The following is a 17,978-nucleotide window of genomic DNA, read 5'->3' as shown; positions in this document are numbered from 1 at the left end:
TGTATCAATAAATACACACATTTTAAACTGTTTATTCGATTCATGTTTTAAAATGTAGATTAACAGAACAATGAAAAGTACATTAATAAATCATTTTAAATCTCTTTTTAAAAAGCATTGGCCAATTGCTTTTCTTTATCCATTTGTCAATCGAGTTAAAAATGCCATTGGTCAGGACACACGTGGAGCAACCAATCAACTTTCACCTCAGTTTGAAGAGCCAATCCTCTGTCACTGTAAATGTAACGCGCGCTGTCATTGGACAGTGAGAATAACTATTGGTCAGAGCCGTTAAATATGAGAGTTGAGACACTCTGACTGAAAGAGTCTGAAACCGTCTACTTCTCTACTATATAGTAGGGGAAAAGCAGTAGGCGAGAGAATAAGTGTGTCAGAAACCTCAGTAATCATAAAAGAGTAGCGAGAATTACCTGAGTGATGTACTGATTCTCGCGAGATTCTGATGTGTTGAGATGCAGCAGGACTGTAAACACGTGATTGTTCAATCAATAAGTTTGAATAAAGCGTTGTTTCATGTGTTGTTGACTTGTGTGTGTGTATTTATTTATTGTGATGGTTACTTTTATTCCTATTGTCAGTAAATAAAATATAATAATTATATCAATTAATTTCTTGACTGTAAATTGATCAACAGTGTCTGCAGTTGATGTGATTACGGCTTGTGTCTTGATTGTTGGAGTGCGATTTCTTTCTGGTTTATATTTTTATTTTTAAACTTTTTTATTTTTTAAACTTTTCTCAGCCAGCGATGGTTTTAAAGGGTTACTTCAGGATTTAGCATTAAGCTTTGTATTAGTAGAATACCACTATTATTTTCGAATTACCATGCTTTCCCCCTTCATATCAGCCCGAGATGAGAGATTTATGCATTTTTATTCTGTAAAAAAGCCTCCGATGATGCAAAAATCGTCATTTTGCGTCATCGGAGGCTTTTTTGGCCAGAGGCTTAAAACTACAGCCAGTAATAGCAGGTAGTTCCGCATTTTTTCACCACGCCCATAACATAGCGCGTTTGAGGTTACTCACGGACATAGATCAAAGATTTTATCAAAAGTGGGTGTCAATTATATTTTTAAGCTTACAGTAATTAACTTTATTTTGTCTGCACTACATCAGTGGTTCATCTCGCAAATTTATCGGTCTCTGCAGTCATCTCAACCAATACAGCAACAGGCTTTTGTGGTAACGTTAGCATAAATAGATAAATAGACTAACTCAGTTTTACAGAACAGTGGCTTTACTTTGATAACAGTCAACTTATATGCAACTTATATGTAATTGTCTATCTAACGTTACTTTGCTAAGTTTGCAGTTTCACTGCTACCTACAACACTACATATAGGCTACTGTGTTATCAGAAATAGAGGCTAGTATCAGCGAGTCTTACCTCTAGGCGAATACGCTTAGGCCGTGTGTCCACCAGAGCGTTTTTAGCCAGCTGAAAACGCTAGGCGCTCTGCTTAAAACGCCCGTCTGTGAGCGCTTGAGAGCGCTTCTGCAGCGCAGCGTTTTTTTTCCGTTGAGACGCTTTGTTGCTATGATACGGAATATCCACGGCACTGTTTACTTGTAAATGATTTTGCAGGAATTTGTTTCAGCCTTAGGCCGTGTGTCAATTTAGCACCATTTCGCTGTAAATGTATGAACTAACTCACGATTTTTAGAATTAATATGTAACAAAGCATGCCTAGTTGTTTGAATTTTCCTTGTAATGCCGCCTGTAACCGATAGGCGTGGTTTGGGCGTGGCCTCGCAAGGGCAGCAAAACAAGTGCATTCTGGGAGTTGTTGTCTTTCATCCACATTAGTCAAAATACATTTTCTGCCTTTTCTCAGTCTAGAAAGCTCCAAATTCAAAAATAATTTCACATTTCTACTACATAAATGACCAATTTTAAATACACATTCATCTTTCCAGGGGTGAAGTACCCCTTTAAGGAAGATGGTATACCCAAGACTGAGATATATAAAACATTCACAAATGTATTGTCCCCTGTTTTTAATTAATAGATTAATGATGATATTGGTGATATTTAGAGCATTTAAACAGGAAATATCCCCAGTTTCCATTTAAGAAATCTGGTCACTTCACAAGTTTTGTTTTCTTTAATGGATTGTCAGTAAATCTCCTCCTCATCCAGCGCTCTTTCTGTTTTTCTGTGTGTGAGAGAGAGAGAACTCCCTGAATGAATCAAACTAAATGAAGAACAGTTTCAGACCTTTCTGAAAAGCAGTTCAAATGAACCGATCACATCAAGCGAGTGATTGATTCGCGAGTCCAGGGGCCGGATTCACAAAACGTTAAGAATAAAATTCTTCTTAACTGCCAATTTCTTCTTATTTTTAACTTAAGAAAAAAGATAAGAATATTTTGTATTTCCAAAAAATCTTTCCAAAAAAGAAAGTTCTTTTTTTTTTCTTAAGATTGTTCTTAAGACAAAACTTAAGAAAACTTCAAATTCTTGAAAAGAATGTTCTTAAAAAATCATCTTAAATAGCTTCTTAAAGTTAGGATAACTGAATACCATTTGTAAATCCCCAAAAGGTACGATTTTTAATGAAATTTATGCTTTTTTCAGATATTAAACCTTAGAAAATTAGAAAACTTATATTAAACTGTGTAACTACTTAAATATTTTACTTATATAATCTAGTATACTTAGCTAATTAGATGTCTGTGTTCCAGATGGAAGTGCTGTGGGTTGTCGATAGGGAGAGAGAGCCAGAAAGGCCTCTTAGAGATCGAGCAGATCCTCTCACCCTTCCTGATCATGCTCTGCTTAGAATTTAAAGGCTACCAAGAAACTCAGTAATGTATCTGGCACATATTCTGAGAGATAATATGCAGCGAAAAACAAAAGGTCCTTTCCACTTCCCGTGATACTGCAGATAATGTTTGCGCTACGATTCTTTGCTTCTGGATCATTCCAAGCAGTTTTAAGTAATACTGTGGGAATAAGTCAATCCAGTGTGTGTGCAGAATTGTTTTCAGTGTGTCAAGGGCTCTCAGCAGAATGGTGAAAATTCTTTGAGATTGCAGCATTTCCAAATGTACTGGGTGCAGTGGATGGAACACACATTGTCATTAAAGGTGATCTAGAATTAAAAATTGAATTTACCTTGGCATAGTTGAATAACAAGTGTTCAGTACATGGAAAAGACATACAGTGAGTCTCAAACTCCATTGTTCCCTTTCGATACTTCATTCGTACTGCGTATGGGGAAAACTCTCCCTTTTTCCCCGCTACTGAAGCCTTTTCAATAACGCAGTGTAACTGCATTGTCATTGGTTCACTCATAGACAAGCCAATGACGGCACGGCTTTAGCTGCGCAGCCTATGGCGACAGAGCACGCGAACTTTCCCGCCGAAAGGGGCGGGGTAATGTGCTATATAAGCGAGCGTTTCGCCATAGGCCATCAGTCCTACTTCTCTTCGCTGATCCTCACCGAAGCCTGCTCGCCGAGAAAGAAGCCCGCCGCCTAAGAAGACGCTCTGCCGCCGTTGAAGAGGCCCCGCAGCGGACCCAGCTGACTCGCCGGATCCAGCCAGCGCCCGCGCCCTCGCCAACTGCCGCCTTCACACCGTCGACGAGCCACTGCCACGCGCTTCCTGCGACCGGCCGCTACCTAGCGCGTCTCCTGCAGCCATCCGGCGCGTCCTTGAGCATCTCCCCGCGGTTACACAGCCACTTTTCTGAGCACTTTCCAGCGGTTTTCACCGCTTCGAGCCTGGCCCTCACCGTTAAGAGCCTCCCAATCGCCGTTTTCACGGCGCCCGGCATTTTTAAATGCCACACCACTCCTGTGGTACGTGCAGAGACCCTCTGCACAAAGGAGACGGGCATGGCGAGGGCGTTGGATGCCTGGGCAAGCCCCACGCAGATGACACACTTGCCGGCGGCTTATGCCCGCACTGCGAGTGCATGAGTCTGGCGTCTCTGCACTCGCGGGCCACCTTCTTCAGGGAGAACGACCCTGCCGTTCGCGCCCTCCCGTCCCCCTCTCCTCACGAGCTGGCGAGGAAGAGACCGCGGGGCAGAACGGTTCAGCGCGTGGAGATGGGCGAGCCCACGTCAGCCCAGCGCCCGCATGCCTCGCCCTCTCCCAACAGAGAGCATTCCCCCGTCTCATTCTCCCGCCCGGACCAGCGTCCCTCAGCAGAAGCGAGCGCCCTCGTCTCCTTCGGCGGATTGGACGAAGAGCCACTCTTCGACTCAATGTCAATGCCGGCCTCTGAACCCGAAGTGTGGGTTGGCAAGTCGGACGACCCCGCCCCCCTGCCTTCCCTGGAGCCCATCGACCACGGCACGGGCATGGACGCCGAGCTCTTCCGTGTCCTGTCCAAGGCCGTCGAGGATCTGGACCTCGACTGGGCCCCACCAGAGGAGCCATCGCGGAGCCGCTTGAGAGAAAGTCTGAAAACTCTTTTAGGAAATCAGCATAAGGCCCTGGAGGTCTATAAACAGTAGCTAAAGCGAGAGATAGTAGCCACCTGACCGTGTTTTGCTAAAGTGTTATTTGAGATCTTGTCATATTTTATTACCATTAAAAGAAGAAAAAAAAAAAAAACTATAGTGAATAATCTGTAAATATGAATAAAATGTTCAAGGTGTCTGAATAAATTGTGGTTTGACTGTGTATATATATATATTATATATATATATATATATATATATATAGCTTAAAGAAATCGTGTTTAGCTCTACCTCCAGAAGAACATTAATTTAATCTTTATTTATTTATTTATTCTAATCCACATCAGGTGACGATTATTTAAATGATACGATTCTATAAGGCAGTGGTTCTCAAACCTGTCCTGTACTATTGAACTAGCATATTGCATATAACAATTAGTTCAAACTTTGACCTGTGGAGGGCAGTAATACACTTAGCAGTGTCTACACTGCTGGAATTCAAATAGACAAGAAGAAGAAGAGAGCTAGCTCAAGGTGAGCATTTCTGGTTAAAACTTATATAATTTTCATTTTTTTTCAGAAAATGAGCGATAGTTTCACTAGAAAAGACCCTTATTTCTCATCTGGGATCATGTTGAACAATTTGAAGCTGCACTGAAACTAATTATGACCTTCAACTGTTTGGTGCCCATTGAAGTCCACTATAAGGAGAATAATCCTGGAATGTTTTCATCAAAAACTTTAATTTCTTTTTGACTGAAGAAAGAAAGACATGGAAAAGTTAGGAAAAGTTTATTTAAAAGTGAACTAATCCTTTAAAGAGTATTTTGGGCTGCACTGTGATCCTTCAATACAGTGTTTGAATGTCAGCACATGATTCTTGTTCTAAATATGCCTGAAAAGTTTTTTCTTTCTTTCTTTCTTTCTTTTTGCTATATTAACCCCTTTTGTATTTCAGCCATAAACTAATTGCATTAAGCATTTATATCCATCTATCGTAAAGCAAATAAGGCTAATTTAGAACTTTTTGTTTCTAATTCTAACTTTATTTTGTTTCTTCATTAAAATAATGGCAAATATCAAGAAAAGTAGTAAAGAACTGTAAGAAAAACAGTTGAAAGCATGAATACAGAAATAAACACCACCAATGATAGCAATGAAATGAGCTTTACGTGTCAATTTACAGCAGATCTGAAGACATCAGCATAATAAATGAGGTGAAAACAGGAACTATTGACATGAAATAAAGAGTGTGAGATGATCTGCTGATGATCTGAATGTCTTGTTGAATGACTGTTGATAGTCTGAGGATCATCAATATTAACAGCTGCTGAAGACACTCTTTATTTCATGTCAATAGTTCCTGTTTTAACCTCATTTATTATGCTGATGTCTTCAGATCTGCTGTAAATTGACACTTAAAACTCATTTAATTGCTTTCTGTATTCATGCTTTCAACTTTTTTTTTTTTTTTTACTTTTTTGTTTTTCTACTGTTCTAGATATCTGTCATTATTTTAATGAAGAAAGAGAATAAAGTTAGAGCACTTCCTGCTTCGCTACTGTTCGGACGCTCTTGCTTACAGCTCTGCGCTTTGCTCTATTGCTTTTATATTTTATCTCCTAATTTTAAATACAGCAAACAGCACAGTGCTCAAACGGCAAATCTTGGCACCAACAAACTTTTTAACTGGAAGAATTGCTACAAAAAAGGGGAATTTTTTATCCAACCAGCCTCCCACTGACGGGAACCATCAGCTTACATTCCGGAGAAGGGAAAACACAGCCGCCTACATCCAAAAGGATTAGAAATAATATGCCTCCTCTGGTTGAAGAATCTACCTGCTGCACAAACTGCCACAGACTTCTACAAAGGATTGCAGTTCTTGAAACAAAGTTACTTGCGGGACTACCAAACCAGACGGAACAAACAACAGAGCTTCGTCATGGACGTCCTCAGCACACAGTCGGTGAGTCCCATGAATCTAACGCTCCTAATCAGGCCATACTGAGTGCCGTAACTGATCAACATACTAATCGATGGCACAAACAGGGAGCGAGACCCAAAGGCACTCGAGACATCAGATTATCACAAGTATCACATTTTGCAGTAGCATCCTCTACCCCAAACACTAGCTCCCTACCACCGCCAATACATCTGGAGAACAGATTTGAAGTGTTAATGAATGTGGGTGAGGAATCTCCAGACGTGATGAATGTGGGTGAGGAATCCCCAAACATGATCGGACACAGATCAAATCAGCCAGCAGCTAACACCGCTAACTGCCGCTCAAGGTTGAACAGACAGCGGCACTCAGCTCTTAGAGCAGCCGAGCCCAGGACTCTGATAGTGGGTGACTCTATTATCAGAAACATTAGCAGCAGGGATACAACTACATGCTGCCTTCCACAAGCAACAGTTTCTGATGTAAACAGGGAACTTAAGAGCATTCTGATGAAATATAAAACTGCAAACCGACTAATCATCCATGTGGGGAAGAATGATATTCGGAAGGAGCAGTCAGAACTCCTTAAAAGGGATTTCAATGAACTTTTGAAATGCTCAGAAGACTAAAAGTTCAGTCGTTCATCAGTGGACCACTCCCAGCAAGAGGAACAAATAGATTTACACGGTTGCTTGGTCTTAACACATGGCTGCAAAATACCTGCAACTTAAATGGACTGAATTTCATTGACAACTTCAATCTTTTCTGGAGTCAGAGACAGTTGTTCACACATGATGGCCTGCACCCAAACAAACTGGGCTCAAGAGTGCTAAAGGATAATATCTACTTCTCCCTTCATCATCCTTCAGCAGTGTGTGCAAATCCACTCAATCTGAATGGCACAAACACACCTGGACAGAGTGCAACTAACCACAGGACTTCATTTCAGCAGCTGAATGGACATGCGGCTGACACATCCCACAAGGACAATGATAACACCACGCAGCCACAACAACCACTGCTCACGGACAGAATCCCAACTGAGCCCTGCCCACAGAGCTCACCGATAGAGAGTGACGTATTAGAACTTCTCCAAGATTCAGCACCCAAGGACGACTTTCTGGAAAACAGCCAGGGAAGCCAGGACAACATATTACAGCCTCCTGTAACACCAGAGCAACAGCCTCTCTCACCGGACACGTTATCCCTCTCTCCAGCATCCCCTCTTCTGTGCTTCTCAGAGAAAATGGAGGAACTGGTGTATGCTGGAACCAAACTCTGCCATTCTTTTGCTGCGAGCCCCCAGATATCAACAAAAAAGCGACAAGCCCCACAACCACCAAAGCCTGTGGGCCCAGCTCGACCTCCCCCTCCTCCTGTGAGAGTTCTTCGGCCCCTGCCACAACGCCAGGGCCCTCAACCTCCTCCGTCTGTTCTAGGTGAACCAAAAACAACTGATAACAGCTCTCAGTATGTGTGTCGGGTCCCCGCTATGATAACAGTGACTTTGTCAAATGTTTACAGAACAAGCGGGAACCCAGTGTGCCTGTTGCTTTCTCTATTTCTGTTTTGTTACATAATAGAAAGCCAAAGGCCTTCTCAAAACGTTTGGTAAACCCATTTAATCTGCTGCCTATTACACGTCAAACTAAGATTACTGTAGAAACAGAAAGTAAGACTATTAAGTTAGCACTTTTAAACATCCGTTCACTTAAAAATAAATCATTTCTAGTCAATGACTTAATAACCACAAACAATCTAGATTTTATGCTTCTAAATGAAACATGGCTTGAAGACAGTTGCAGTTCAACAATCCTGAATGAAACAGCCCTCCTAACTTTACTTTTATGAGTGTCTGCAGAGCTTTTAGGAGAGGTGGAGGTGTAGCCGCTATATTTAAAGATGTCTATCAGTGCAAGCAAGTGTCATTTGGTGATTACTTGTCTTTTGAATACTTGGGTATTGTGTTAAAAGGTGCTCCTCGCATTCTACGTATAGTCATTTACAGGCCTCCAAAATATTCTCCAGCCTTTGTGGAGGACTTTACAGAACTGTTATCAGCAATCTCCTCAGAGTTTGACTGTTTTGCTATTAATGGGGACTTTAACATCCACATAGAAAATGCAGAATCCAATATGGCAAAAGAAATTCTAACAGTTTTGCATACTTTTGATCTGACTCAGCATGTACATGGACCCACACACAATCGTGGACATACACTAGATTTAATTATTAGTAAGGGCCTAAACATTTCATCCATTGTCATTAAGGATGTAGCACTATCTGATCATTTCTGTATTTTCTTTGATTTATTGATCTCTCCGACTGTTGAAGCTAGATCTATCTCGGTCAAAAAGCAATGCTTAAATGAGAATACTAGTGCTCTGTTTATGAAGGCTATATCTTTAACACCAAGCATATCTGCAGACTCTGTTGATTTTCTCCTTGATTCTTTTAACTCAAAAGTACAGAATGTTATTGATAACATTGCTCCTGTGAAAGTCAGGAAGAAGAGTGGCAGGCAAAAAGCACCATGGAGAAACTCAACAACAGTGCAAAATATGAAAAGAGAATGCAGAAAAGCTGAGCGGATGTGGCGAAAGACAAAACTTGAAATCCACTATAACATCTATAAAGATAACCTTCATGCTTTCAATGTGGAACTAGGGAAAGCTAGACAGACCTTCGTCTCAAATATTATAAACAGAAACTTAAACAACACCCGCACTCTTTTTGCTACTGTAGAGAGACTAACAAACCCCCAAGTCAGATTCCTAGTGAAATGCTCTCAGACAGCAAATGTTGTGAGTTTGCTTCCTTCTTCTCTGAGAAAATTAATAATATCAGAAAGGCGATCAGCACATCCTTGAGCTGCACTGGGGAAAAAACAGATCAGATCACAACCTCAGAAAGTAGCCATTATGTCTGTTTTTGAAGCAATTGATGGTAAAATTTTGGAAGAAATAGTACAGCACCTTAAAACATCAACCTGTGCCCTTGACACACTTCCCACATCTTTTTTCAAAAGCGTGTTTAACTGTTTAAAAGCAGATCTCCTAGAAGTGGTAAATGCCTCTCTTCTCTCTGGGACTTTTCCAAAATCCCTGAAAACTGCAGTTGTTAAGCCCCTCCTGAAAAAAAGCAATCTGGATAACACCATATTGAGCAACTACAGGCCAATCTCAAATCTTCCTTTCATAGGCAAGATCATTGAAAAAGTTGTTTTCAATCAGCTGAACAAATTCTTAAGTTTGAATGGGTACTTTGACAACTTTCAATCTGGTTTCCGACCGCATCATATTCGCCTAAACACAGATGCAGGTAAATTATCAGTGCTGGTTCTACTCGCTGCGTTTGACACTGTCGATCACAACATTCTTCTTGACAGGCTGGAAAACTGGGTTGGGCTTTCTGGGATGGTCCTTAAATGGTTCAGGTCATACTTAGAAGGGAGAGGTTATTATGTGAGTATCGGTGACCATAAGTCTGAGTGGACATCCATGACATGCGGAGTCCCTCAAGGTTCAATACTTGCACCCCTCCTGTTCAACCTATATATGCTGCCACTGAGCCAAATAATGAGAAAGAACCAAATTGCATATCACAGCTATGCAGATGACACCCAGATTTACCTTGCGTTATCACCTAACGACTACAGCCCCATTGACTCCCTGTACCAATGCATTGATGAAATTAAAAATTGGATGTGCCAAAACTTCCTTCAGTTAAACAAAGACAAAACTGAAGTCATTGCGTTTGGAAACAAAGATGAAGTTCTCAAAGTGAACACATATCTTCATGCTAGGGGTCAAGCAACTAAAAATCAAGTCAGGAATCTTGGTGTGATTTTGGAGTCAGATATGAGTTTCAGTAGCCATGTAAAGACAATAACTAAATCAGCATATTATCATCTCAAAAATATTGCAAGAATTAGATGCTTTGTCTCCAGTCAAGACTTAGAGAAACGTGTTCATGCTTTCATCACCAGCAGGGTGGATTATTGTAATGGGCTCCTCACTGGCCTTCCCAAAAAGACCATAAGACAGCTGCAGCTCGTACAAAACGCTGCTGCCAGGATTCTGAGCAGAACCAGAAAATATGAACACATCACACCAGTCCTCAGGTCCTTGCACTGGCTTCCAGTTGCATTTAGAATTGATTTTAAAGTACTGTTACTTGTTTATAAATCACTCAATGGCCTAGGACCCCAATACATTACGGATATGCTCACAGAATATAAACCTAACAGATCACTCAGATCATCAGGATCATATCACTTAGAAATACCCAGGGTTCACTCAAAGCAGGGAGAGTCTGCTTTTAGCTGTTACGCCAGTCGCAGCTGGAACCAGCTTCCAAAAGAGATCAGGTGTGCTCCAACAATAGCCACATTCAAATCAAGACTCAAAACACATCTTTTTACCTATGCATTTTCAGATTGAGCACTGTGCTATGTCCGAACTGATTGCACTTTATTTTATATGTATTATCTCTTTATTCTTTTAATAACTTTTCCTGTTTTTATTTCATTTTAATGTATTTTATCTTGTTATTTCTTTTATATATTTTTAATGCATTTTAAATATTGCTGTCTGTTTGAAAAAAGTTGGGAGAATTAGGAAGAAAGCATTTGTGATTAGGTTAAAATTTGGTAAATTTGGACAAACCATGGGGAAATTTGAGCTGTGATGGATGATTAAGATATCTCTGGATTACAGTCAGGACACTTTCCAAAGGGGAAATTTCCAAAGGGGAAATTTGAACTGTGTTGCATAGATAAGATATCTCCGGAAGGGGGATTAGGGCTGTGTGGCGCAGTTTGAGGTGTCTTGGCAAAAGAGGAGATTGAAACTTTGTTTATCAGTTTGAAGTGCCTTAACAGGTCGCTAGAGAGCGGTCCTGTCGTGTGAGGTTTAGATCCACTCTGACGGACAACAACAACAACACAAAACTCCCTAAGACTTCCTAGCTCTTCCATCCAGATAGCAAAATTATCTGTTTTACTGTTATTCCTTATGTTTTATCTTTATTATTCTTCTTTATGTAAAGCACTTTGAATTACCATTGTGTATGAAATGTGCTATACAAATAAAATTGCCTTGCCTTGCCTTGCCTTAGAATTAGAAACAAAAAGTTGCTTTATGATAGATGGTTTATGGGTATGAAAGTTTATTAATGCAATTAGTTTATGGGTGAAATACAAAAAGGAATATAGCAAAAAAAAAAATAACTTGTCAGTATTTAGAATAAGAATCATTTTCTGACATTCAAACACTGTTTGTAAGGATCACAGTGCAGCCCAAAATACTCTTTAATTGTCATTTTAAATCTTTATACTTTGCCACTTTCCTTCAAACCACTAGATTTCACTCATTTGTCAGCAAGAAGTTTTTAATCATTTAAAATATAATAGTATGATATCTCTTATTCCTTTATATATTTTATTAAGTACAGGTCGAAATAACTGTTTCCTTTTAGCAATAAATATATCTGTTACACTAAAAGATGATGGAACATTAAAACATTTTGTTTTCACAAAAGTTGAAACATTAAAATAGACACATGCATTTAATTGGTTTTCTATGTAATATCACTTTTGTACATTTAATTTGATCTGGTCTTTAACCCTATAAAAACAAACACAGTAACTGATATATTTTTATTTTTTATTTTGGCAGATCCAACCAATCTGCAGTTCAGTCAGCGAAACTCCTCCCACAGCAGTCACATCATTAATTAAGCTCCTCCCACAGTTGTCATATCACCGGTTGGTTTCACGTGACGTCACAGCAGCAGCGCGAATGTGTCCGGAGGGCAGGGAGTGATGTTTCTATATAGGAATCCTATCAAAAACTCAATATTCGTATGTTTTGCGTTGTTTATGGTTGCACAAATCGTTAAAATCGAGAACCCAGAAGGTGTTTTTATCGTTTACATATCTTATACCGTTTTTTTATAACTTATTTAGTTTTTTTAACTTTAAAAGTTGTCGCCTTTTATAGCGTTTTGCGTCTGCTGATACTGAAATGAATATGGATACCTTACCTTTTGTTTTTGAATTGGTTAAATATTCACATTCTTCATGCTATTGTTTGCAGGGAGGAGAAGATATTTTATCCTATTGAATGATAATTTGGTGTTTTAACTTCATTTTTGTAGAATTCCGTTCATGTTGATCTGGTTACCATGAAAACAGTCACGCGCTGCTGCTTCAGCCGTCGTATTGTAGAAAATGTCCAAATAAAATAAATGTTTAACAAGCTGACAGAAGTCGATGCATTTCTTTGTTGGAAGCGTGTAAATGTAACTAGTTTTAATGTTTTTTTGGTAAATATTCACTTTCCCATATGACCACGAAGGAGAATCGGAGGGTCACATTCAGGGACAGACACCGACACACTGTATTTTTATATTTATTTCAACAAATGACAACCAAAATCAAACTCATAGAAGCTCGTCAACAGTTTTGAAGTGGCTGTGTGCAAGTTATAATCATTCACAAGCGAGTGAGTCATACTCACAAACAATGTTAATTAAATATTACACAAAAACCAAATACAAAACTCAGCTAAGTACAGTATGTGTTTATTTTGAGTGAAAGATAGTGGGTTTATTTAGTGACATTATTACATTTGCTAGTCGTCTCACCTTCTCAACCAAGGCAAAAATTGTATTAGCAGTTTTTTCCCCCCGAACGATATCGTGAGTTCCTATTACAGTTCTCGATTCAGCATAAATGACCAACAATGGCGACATTTTTCACAATCATGACAGAAAATTAAAATACTGCCCTTAACATCACTTGCAGAAAGGCAGCGCGATATAAACAAACCCAGACTAGAACTGAACACGGCGTTACGGCAGCTTAACATCCTCTATATCTACCTCCTCGATGGCAGTCAAGTCTTTCAATTCAGTGGAAATGTCGCTCCTCTTCATAACATAAGTATCACGTCCAACATATGTTGTGATTTTCTGTCTAAATCAGCACAGAACAGACTTTTTCCCATCTCTTCCATTCTAATTTTCACCGCTTGCCCTCCACCGGAATTTCGCGCGTCACGAGAACCACGTGACTGAAAACAACCTATTAAGCTCCTCCCAGAGCAGCTGATCAATAAATGCTGGGAATATTCCCATCAGAACGAGCATCAGAGCATCAGGAAGAGCTGAAACCAGTAAAGACTGAGTTTATTGAAGAGGACAGTGAGAACACAAGTGATCCAGAACCCTGCAGAATGAAACACACTGAAGATACTGAAGAACAAAGAGGTTGGTGTTTATTCTTCATTCACTCATGATGCTGAACAACATTCATGTTAGAAAGATTCAAGAACTTCTGCACATTTAGAGAAACAGTTAAACTATGAAATGGTGCAAAATATACTTGTTTGTTTTCAACAAATGGTCAGTAAATGGAGGTTTGACTGACAAACTTTCATCTTGACTATCAGCATCAGTTCAAACTAAACATTATTTTAGCTGTTTCATCTTACATTTATTTTGCTTCACAATCTTTTGCTACTATGTTATCAATTTTGTACATTTCTCAATATATTTTACAAAATTGTGATTTTTTTTAGCAATGAACAGTTAAGACCAAGGTGTATCAAGTAAATTAACTTTCTAGAATGGCTGACAGGGTTGTTAGCATAATTTAAGCTAAATCTGATTTATAGGTAAAGTTGTATTTCTCAGAGATTATAATAACTTTCTTCTTATAATAACTTTGCTAACAGGGCTGATGAATGTGATCAACACTGTACAGTTTGTGTAAAAAAATGAGACTTAAAACTCTGAAGCCGTCGCCAAGGAAGTGACATCATCTAGGCTCTTTCTACAGCACGATGGGAGGACAAGAAAATAATCTCAATCCATTGAAATGCTCTATTTTTAAGAGGAAAAACATGTCAGAAGTAACAGGGTTGAGTGAAACATGTAGGACACAAAAAATGCTGTGAATAATATTTAATTTAATTTAATTTAATTTGGATCGTTCATTGACTCATATGATTCGCTCAAAAACAGATTCATTCAGGAACGAAACACCACAGTGTTAGTCTGAGATGGTCAAATCTGGCAAATCTCTGAGATCTGGCTTTGTTTAAGTATTTTTGTTGGCAAAACAGAAAAAAACAATATTGTCTAAAATGTAGCTCATCATATTAACTTCTTGTTTGCTGAACTGTTGTATAAAATCAATATTACCTTTGCAATGATGCTCACATGCATTATTCACATGGTATTTGAGAAAAATAATGATATTATTGAACTACATCACATCTTATAAATATAAAAACAAAAACCTGTACAGGGATATTTTTTTGCTTTCATAACTTGATTTCTGACTGCACTTCATCATGCAGTGAATCCGTTTGGACTCTTTAAGACGTGTTTTTGTTTTTGGCAAATAAGCAACATACTTTACAATGTCATCTGGCACATCGTCAATACATCAGTTACAGCATTATGCTATGATAAACATTGCACACACTATATGTGAAGTAACTTCTATTGGTCACACGTCTTAACTTGATATGAAAACTCTCCGGTCCCCCGCATTCATATGTGTTTGAATGGAAGTCAGTAGAATGAAACATGTAGTGTGACCATCACCTTAATGATTATAAAAGTTGTTAATAAAATGATCATCAATCTAAAAGTTGGTGCCAAATTTATGGCAATACTGCATAATATTTCATGTTTAATATTTTCATTTGACAATTGTGTCATTGATTAAATGTTTTAATAGTTCTCTACAGAAACATGGGATTTGTCTGTAATGTTTAAAAATAGATCAAGGTAGCTCATTCATGAAAAGTTTAAAATTTATAAAAATGCATACAAAATATGCAAAAAAATGGCCTTTCACTTCATATTTCTCACTTTGAAAGATTTTGATGTACTGAAAATGCAATTAAACTCTTTTTCTTTCATTTCAGAGCTGATGGAAGAGAGTGAGGAGAGTGAAGAACTGAGTGACGTAGAGGAGGAACATCATGACAAACCTGGAGAAAAACCTTTGAGTCGCTCAAAGACTAACAAGACATTTTTGAAGAAAAGAGCCAAGAAATCTACAACCTGCACTCAGTGTGGAAAAAGTTTCTCAACCAAACAATATCTTGAGATTCACATGAGAGTTCATACAGGAGAGAAGCGACACACTTGTGATCAGTGTGGGAAGAGTTTATCAACAAAGCAAAGTCTTGAGCTTCACATGAGAGTTCATACAGGAGAGAAGCCGTTCACATGTGATCAGTGTGGGAAGAGCTGCACATACAAACAAAATCTTAAGGAACACATGAAGATCCACACCAGAGAAAAGCCGCATGCGTGTGATCAGTGTGGGAAGAGCTTCTCAATGAAACAACATCTTAAGGATCACATGAGAGTTCATACGGGAGAGAAGCCGTTCACATGTGATCAGTGCGGGAACAGCTTCACACGAAAAACATTTCTTGATCTTCACATGAGAGTTCACACCGGAGAGAAGCCGTTCACATGTGATCAATGTGGGAAGAGTTTCAATCAATCAGCACATCTTAAGAGACACATGAAGATTCACACCGGAGAGAAGCCGTACGCATGTGGTCAGTGTGACAAAACATTTTTCGATTCATCAGACCTGAAGAAACACCTGACAGTTCATACAAAGGAGAAGCCACATTTCTGTTCTGTGTGTGGAGCGAGTTTTTCACGGCTGCCATATTTACGTAAACACGAGAAAATACATGGTGTAAAAGATCATATGTGCTTTGAGTGTGGGAAGACTTTTACTACAGCAATCTGTCTAAAACTGCACCAGAGAATCCACACCGGAGAAAAACCTTACAAGTGTTCACACTGTGACAAGAGATTCAATCAGTTAACAAGTTGGAAAACACACGAGAAGATCCACATCAGAGAGAAGCCGCACACGTGTGATCAGTGTGAAAAGAGTTTCTCTTTTAAAAATCAGCTGAAGATACACATGAAGATCCATGCAGTGGAGAAACCACATCACCACAGTCTGAACAATCACAGTGACTAGTTCTTCTTCATGTTCTGAGAAGCAAAGTTAGTTTCCTAACAGCTATGATTACTGAAAGGTCATTTTTCTGACTGCTTGGTGTCTGCTTGGAAAGTTTCACATTATTGTGATATTTTAAGTCATTATTATGAAAAAAGTTATTTGTGGCTTTCACACCACATGTTCTTATCAAACAATGTCCTCAAGCTTTTTCAACCCAGTTTAAAAATATGCAAATACTTTCATCTAGTGTTTACAGTATGTATGACATTTATTTACTTTCTCAACCAGAGGTGACTAATTTCCTCATTTTTTAATTCAGACATGCTTCTTGAATTGATAAAATTTGAATAAAATGTTTATTTCTAACATTTGTATTGTTTTATATAGAAATTGATGCTGTATTATGTATTGTTTAGAAGATAAGAGACTCTTGCTGTTTCCCTTTTTGACATTATTTAATCTCTTGCCATGGCAACTGTAACAAAGCGGGACTCAGGCAGGGATCCAAATGCAAAGCTTTTATTAAAAGTGAGTGTGGTCATACAGGCAGGGTCAAGGCAGGAACAAACAGGAACAGCAAGGGACAGGCAGAGTCGTAGTCAGGATACAGGCAAAGATCAGGACAGGCAGATATCACTCACAGGTCGGTATACAAAACACAGGTCGGGTAGGCAGTAGAGGATCGTAAACAGGTAACAGGCAGGAACAGTAACAGACAGGCAGACAGGATAATAATGCTTAGAATTGCACACAAGGTAAACAAGACTTCACACTGTGTGTGAGTCCTTTATAGTCCAGATGATGTGCTAAGTAGACTTGTGCCGATATTCGTTAATGCGATAAATCGCGATAATGAATATGCACGATATTGTAATCGTGGGCACTTCAGAATACCGTAAATAATCATTTATGACCAATTATTAATTTTTTATAATGCAATTAAGAATACTTTACCCATCACTCGTATAAAATGTACAACCCCGCTGTATTCTGCGTCAAAAGGACACGCGCTCAGATGTAAACAAGCCCATCGTGCATGAGAAGCACATGGCGGAACGAGTGAAGGAGACGCGCTGAATGAAAGTGCGCATTCACTCTCTGACAGCAGAGGGCGCTGATGGAACAGCAGAATGCAGCGGTTACCACGGAAACCCCGCAAACAAAGTAACTGTGCTGGTGAAGTTTTTAAAATGCTTCAAACAGCCATTAATTTTTTTGTAATCTCAAGTTGCGTCCCAAATGCCGCACTATACACTATGCACTTATACACTATGTACTTGTGCACTATGCACTCATCCATGTAGTGCGTGAATTGTATAAGGTTATTTTGTCATTTAACAACAGAGTCTGATCCTCCCTTCCCCTCCACTACGTGATTAAAGTTGCGAAAGTTGAGTGCACGAAGTGTCCAACATTCCACACTTCGTTTTTTCCGTTAATTTAGTGCATCATCCGGGTATTTAAAGTGCACTTTTTCTTTTTGGAATTTTCAGTGTGAACGCACTACTGCACTATTTATACTTAAAAACGTCACAGAATAGTGCATAAGTACGCGAATTGGGACGCACCTTCAGTGTTGTTCATC

This window comes from Megalobrama amblycephala, unplaced genomic scaffold (genome assembly GCF_018812025.1).
Source record: "Megalobrama amblycephala isolate DHTTF-2021 unplaced genomic scaffold, ASM1881202v1 scaffold460, whole genome shotgun sequence".
NCBI lineage: Eukaryota > Metazoa > Chordata > Actinopteri > Cypriniformes > Xenocyprididae > Megalobrama > Megalobrama amblycephala.
Note: the sequence above shows the minus strand (reverse complement) of the source record.